This window comes from Pogona vitticeps, chromosome 6 (assembly GCF_051106095.1).
Source record: "Pogona vitticeps strain Pit_001003342236 chromosome 6, PviZW2.1, whole genome shotgun sequence".
NCBI classification, from domain to species: Eukaryota; Metazoa; Chordata; class Lepidosauria; order Squamata; family Agamidae; genus Pogona; species Pogona vitticeps.
In genome coordinates this window covers 121,494,914-121,501,211 of record NC_135788.1, presented here as the reverse complement: position 1 = coordinate 121,501,211, position 6,298 = coordinate 121,494,914, and the positions used below count along the sequence as shown (strand labels likewise).

Genomic DNA, 6,298 nt, shown 5'->3' with positions numbered 1-6,298 from the left:
GGGGGGGGTCCCGGGGGGGGGCAGGATGAGGATAGTGGACGGTGCCGCCGAGTCCCTCTTCCTCCGCAGTCCGAGAACTCTTGCAAAATAAGAAGCAGCAGGGCGATCATTCCCACGGACAACGGAAGGGAAGCGGGGGGAGGAGGAGGCAGCCGGGCCGGGCCGCGGAGGGGGGGGGAAACGACGGCCAAGCACCCTCCCTCCCTCCCTCCCTCCTTCTCCCTCCCTCCCTCCCGTTGCATCTCCCCTGCCGCCGCTCCCCCCCCCCGCGGAAGCCAGCGAGGGAGGGAAGGGAAGGGAAGGGGGGGAGCCCCGCTCACCTCCCTCCTCGCCAAGGGGGGTAACCAGCCCGCCCCGGAGCAGGCCCCCCTGGGGGTCCGGTGGGGTGGGGGGTCCGGGTCCGGGTCCGGGTCCGGGGGGGGGAAACAGAGGGAGGAGGAGGAGGAGGATGCTGGCGGAAAGGGGAGGGAGGAAGAGGAGGAGGAGGAGGATACTGGCGGGGAGGGGAGGGGAGGGGAGGGGAGGGAGGAGGATGCCGCCGGCAGCTGCGGCGGCGGCGGCGGAGGGGTTGGGGGTTGGGGGGCCCCGAGCGGAATCTGCCGGGCGGCCCCCCCTTTCCCTGGGCGCGGTGGGGCGGCCGAGGAAGTGGGGCGGCCGGAGGGGAGGGGGGGAGGCATCCGCCGCTTCCTCCCGGGGAGGGGGGAGAGGGAGGGAGGGAGGGAGGACGAAAGGGGGGGGGTCCCTCCTCCCGCCCCCACCCCAGCTGAATGGCTCTCCTTCCCCCCCCAGCGTCCCCCCCCCCGGGAAAGGACTCGCCGGGCGAACAAAAGGCGGCTTACGGGGCTCCGGCTCCGGATCGGGCTCGCTCGCCCGCCCGCCCCACTCGGGGTCGGATCCTGCGGCTCTCCCGGGGGCCCCATCCTGCCTGCCTGCCTGCCTGTCTCTCGGCGGCCGCTTCTCGGGGATGGCGGGAGGACCGGGGGGGGGGGGTCGGCTTCCCTGCGGGAAATCCTTTCTCCCCCCCCATCGCCCTGCAGAAAGAGCCTTCCACCCCCCGGCAGGATTCTCCAGCCCCCCCCTCCGGCTTTTCCGCGTGGTGGGGGAGGACCAGCAGGGAAAGAGAGGTGCTTGTGGGGACAGAGAGGGAGGGGGGCAGGAGCTGGCCTGGGGAGGGGGCTGGGGGGAGGGAGAGGGAGAAGCTCCCCCCCACCGGCAGGACCAGGCAACAAAAAAGGGGGGGCTCCCTCGAATTAGGGGTCTGCTGCAACCTCCTCTTGCAGAGGGGGTTTGACTAGGATTCCCATCATCCTTGGCCAGGTGCCCGCTGGGTGGGCCAGGGCAGTGGGGACTGTGGTCTGGACAGACCTGGAGGGCCCTGGCTCAGGGGGAGGTGCTGGAGAACTTCCCCCCCCCGTGAGAGGAGGAGCACCCCCCACGGGGGGGGGGAACCCGCCACCTCAAGGGAAGGTGCATCCAGGGCTCCAACGCCGGAGGCCTTCAAGAAAAACATGGATCATCATCCCCTGGAAGATCTGCTCGGATTTGGATTCCTGCACTGAGCGGGAAGGGGGGTTGGACTGGATGGCCTTTGCAGGGCCCCTTCCATCTACACTTTTCTGTGATTTCTATGGATGCTCTCTGGAATATAATCATCCCCGTCATGACGTGCCCTCAAGTTGATTCCGACTCGTGGCTCTTCTTTACCCTTCCCTTCTGCTGGGGGTGACCTGGGACGACCAGGCGGCTTGCCCGAGGCGACCCAGTCTGGCTCTTCTGATGATGGCACAGCGGGGATTCGAACTCCCAACCTCTGGCTCCACCGCAAGAATACCTAAACCCTTGAGCTATCCAAGAGAGGGAAACCTGATCCTTCTCCTTTTCTCGGTGCCCTTGGCTGAAGACCAGGGACCGGGGGGGGGGGGGGCACCGCCCGTGCACCAGGGCCGGGCTGTCCGCTGCAGTGGGATGAAGTGCTGGAGGGCCCCCCAAATCCCTGAAAGCTTAGGGCCTCGGCTGTGGGTTAATATGGCCCTGGCGGTAGCCGATTCGAGAGTTTCACACTGCCAAGGTGGCTTTACTTTTAGTTGTGTGTGTTTTTTTTTTTTTCCAGATCCACCCAACATGGAGTACTGGTTGGGAAAACAGGAAAGGTTCTCTAGATGAGGGTGGCCGTTTGCACCTCAGCAAAACAGAGGACCACAAAGGACAAAAATCTGCATAATATGCCCTATTTTGATTTACAGAGGCTGATACCAAGGGTTGGTAGAACATAAATTGGGGGACGATGCCTCTCGCTCCAGCCTGGAAGAGTCTTTCGGCTGTTGTGTTGCTGCAGGGGGCTCCGATGTCCCAGGGCTGCTGCCTGGGGATGATGTCCTAGGGCTGCTGCCTGGGGAGTCACCGATCTTTTCCCTTCTCTCTATGGCTCTGGATCTTGACATCCATCTTGGACTTGACCACCCTTCTATTGGAGACGGGTACCTTACAAAAAAGAAGAAGCCTATCTTTTAGCAGCCGTTCCCATGAAGGACGCCTTTCTTTAAAAAAAAAAAAAAAAGTGGGCGCTTTAGCCGTACAGTTTCTTCAGTTCATCTGGAGTGAGCTGAAAAACTCAAAACTCCAAAGCTTGGGGTTGTTTTTTGGGGACGCTTGGGAGAATGTCAGTGAGTGAACAGAGTCTCCTTTCCAAGGCCTGCTCGAGACGTGGTCTTTTCAGTGGTGGCAACCAAGAGGTGGAACTCCCGGCAGAAGTGCCACATCCCTTTGAGGTCTCTCTGGGCCACGCCGACATCGGCTCTGCTGACCTGTTTGGTTTCATGAGATTTCCCTTCTTTCTCTCTCTCTCTCGCAGAGGCCAACGAGTGCGTTGCCTTAAGTGGAAAAGCAAGGATCCGAGACAAACAAGTCACAAGACTCTCTCTTGTGAACGCCCCAGGTCTCCCATCAAAGATTCTGCCCCGAGCCATCGCTCATCCCCCGGATGGACGAGGAGAAGGAAAAAAAGCCGCCCGGCCAGGCCAGCCTTCACTGAAACCAGTAAGCCATAAATTTAAAAAAAAAAACCCAAGTATCTGTCTGGAACTCGGAGGCCCCTGAAGCCAAATGCTGAGTCACACCCTAAACATGCCGGCATGGATTCCAAGCAATTTAATCTATTTCTTCATTAAGAAAAACACATGCACACAAATGATTTTTTAAAAAATCGTCTTGGCCTGCCTCGTTCTTTCCACAGACCTAAACATTTTTTTCCTTTATATTTTATTAAATGAGTCGTGAATGCAGGATATTTCCAGCAGGGAAAGGAAAAGGTCTGTGGTTGGGTGGGTGGAAAACTGGGAGAGTATAAACAGAAAGTATGGTGGGAGAAAGAGGGGGGGGTCCTGCCCGCTCAGTGTTTTGAAAATGGACCGTGGTGTTGAGTGCTGCGGAATTCCAGCACCCTGGGCGAAAGGGTGGCGCCCGGTCATGTATTAAATCAGGGGTGAATTGCGTGCCAATTTCCTATCGATAGGCAGCGGCCTCCATGGGACTGGAAGTCAGGAAATGGGGATTTTTCCCCCTCCTTTCTGTTTGTCTATTCCTGTCCCTGCCTTGGATGACCTTGGGCAAAGCGCCACCCTTCCCTCCCGCCCGCCCCCCCTTTCCGCTTGCCCGCCCTGCCACCTCCCAGTGCTGTGGTTGGTGTCTTCCCTTCCCTGTCCCTCCGGCGAAGCCTTCAGGGAGGTGAGGGACCAGCGGAGGCCAAGGTGGCTCCTTTCCCATCACCAACAAAGAAGGACACAGGCCATGAGAGCCAGGGCAAAAGAGGACGCCGGCTTGCCTAATTTCGCATGTGCTAACTTCATTGGTGCATGTGCGAATCTGTGTTTTTAAAATCAATCGGAAAACATAGACCCACAGCGCAAGTGACTTGATGGGGGAAGGTGGTGACCCGGGGGGCTGTGCGTATGCCCTGGGCTCTGCTTGGGGTAGGCACCGCTCTCACTCTGGGGGGCTCCTGGACCTTCGCATCAGGCCCGGACCAGAGGGCGCTTCCAGTGGAGGATGCTTTGGCGAGGGGCCTTGTGCCCTGGCAACCCTGAAAAGGGCATGGGGTCAGGCCAGGCCAGCGGAGGGTGGGTGGGGAGCTAACAGGGAGGGGTCAAGGCCAGGGTCTCCTCCGGAGGCTGCTGGCGGGAGGGGGGGGAGCCGCGATCCCTCCCTCGGTCCTTCCATTGGCATTCCATGCCTTCTCCACTCCCATCATCGCTCATTTTTGTGAAACTGCTGTTGTGCTAACCAAGGTGCAATCTTGGTCAAACTCCTCTTCGCTGGTGTGATTTCATCTCTTCGGAAGAGGCAGCTCAGAAGCCAAGAAAGCCATGGCCTCTGCTCAGAAATAAATAATGCCAATTAAGCGAGTTTACCTGGCTTTTGGGTTGTTGTGGTTTTTTAACCTGTTTTGAAGAGATACATTTCTCAGCAATCCGGGTTTGTGTGTTGTTGTTGTGCGTGTGTTTTTGTTAAGAAAATGACTGAAAGAAAGGAGTGACTTGGAAAGGCAATAAACTTTGGTGCCGGAGCGCCTGCTTTACATGTAAGAGGATCTCTCCCGGCTGAAGCCCTGCCATTCTCGAGTGGGGCTGGAAAAACCGTCCAAAACCCTGCCATGGGGAGGGGGGGTAGACTGCCAATTTGTATCAACCAAGCCTGGCAAGAGAGACTACTGGTCTGAAGTGGCAGAAAGTGGCTCCGAACCTGAATCATTGCTTTCAGGAAGCAATTTTCCATTCATTTAGAGTAGTTTTGTATCTTTCAGTGCTATAGCACGGTAGCACTCAAATAAAGAAAAAGGATCTTTAAAATACCGTTTACGAATTTCATTGCACTTGTAGCCCTCACTACAAGCAAACAGAAAGGGAGGCAAAAAGAACAGGGTTGCCTCCCACTTGGCGCATCCCCGATGGCTTTCTCTGGACATGCCCAGCGACTGCACCGAGGACCAATATAGACCGAACTACACAAGTCAAAAGCAAAACAAAATAATGCAACTGGAAATGTTACCAAAAAAAAAAAAAAAAAAAAAAAACACAAGCCCCAGGAGATGAACAAAATATAACAGATCAGGGCTACTTGTCATCAGTACTAACCTTGTATGGCCAACTTGTTATTGTCTCCCCCCCCCCATCTCGCTCTTCCTGTAATTTCCCACAACCCAGGAATCTGCAGCCGTTAAAAACAGTATGGCGGGTAGACATTCCTCACAGTACAGCTAACAGAACCGCATCATTTGCTAAAACTTAAAAGAACAACAACCGTGGACTTGGGTCCTGCTCACTTAATCCCTGTACATGATGAACCAAGCATGGAAAGAGTGGGGTTAAGCATCTTAAATATTTGCTGTTTAGGAAATACAAAGTGGGAAAAAAACGAAATTCCTTTGGCCTGAATGGTCACCTCTGCAGGTCACCATGAGATACAGCTTGTATTAATAGGACATTGTTTGAGAAATGAGTTGCACAACAGAAAGCTGAATCAACCCAAGGCTTGTCTTTCCCATTTCCTGTTTGCTTCTGGCTTATTTCCCTCCGGCCCCTTTGGCCAGCTCCCATTTCAGGGCGGTAAGCTGGGGAAACAAGCCAGGAACAAGCCTTCATTGTGACTTTACACATTACAACAAGCCAGAATTGTAAGCCAGCAAGAAACTATTTTAATTTTTCTTATTATTATTTGTTTTATTTTAATTATTGGCTCAGAATGTGATTTACAGCTATTGAACAAATCGGAGCTTGTTAACAGGTATGGGTTTGCACATCATAACAAACCAGGTTTTAACAAACAGCACTTAGACAGTAATGTACGAACACAGGCAGGGGCTGTTCTGTGTACCATTGTGTGGTGGGGACCACAAAGTAGTACTTCCAGGGCTTCTACAAATGCTTGACTATTTTGACAAATCTCTTCATAAATGGCCTCCCAGTGTCTTCTGTTACAACACGACTAGCACCTTCCTTGCAGGTGGCAAAATACCAAGGAACAGTCCACATCTATGGAAGTAACTCTAACCTGCTCCTCTAGATTTGAGGACTATGTTTCACTGTCCTCAAGCCTTTCATTTTTGAAACCAATGTATATACAGTATGTGTATATAGTCATGTTTCTGTGGTGTTAGTAGAACTAACACCACTAGCCACCCAGAGTAGACTTGTGTCTAGATGGGCGGGGTATAAATTTAATAAATAAATGAATAAATAAATAAATACAATAAATACAATAAATACAATAAATACAATAAATAAAACTGAAGGACATTGGAGAC

The 6,298-nt window shown here is 54.3% G+C and overlaps 1 long non-coding RNA gene across 1 annotated transcript; it reads left to right on the top strand.

The window, feature by feature from the left end:
• The first annotated feature begins 847 nt into the window (after window positions 1-847).
• LOC140701402 (uncharacterized) lies at window positions 848-3,353 on the top strand. The gene is made up of 2 exons (XR_012080333.2): window positions 848-1,124; window positions 2,852-3,353. It is a non-coding gene; the product is annotated as an uncharacterized LOC140701402 (long non-coding RNA).
• Window positions 3,354-6,298: the final 2,945 nt, after the last annotated feature.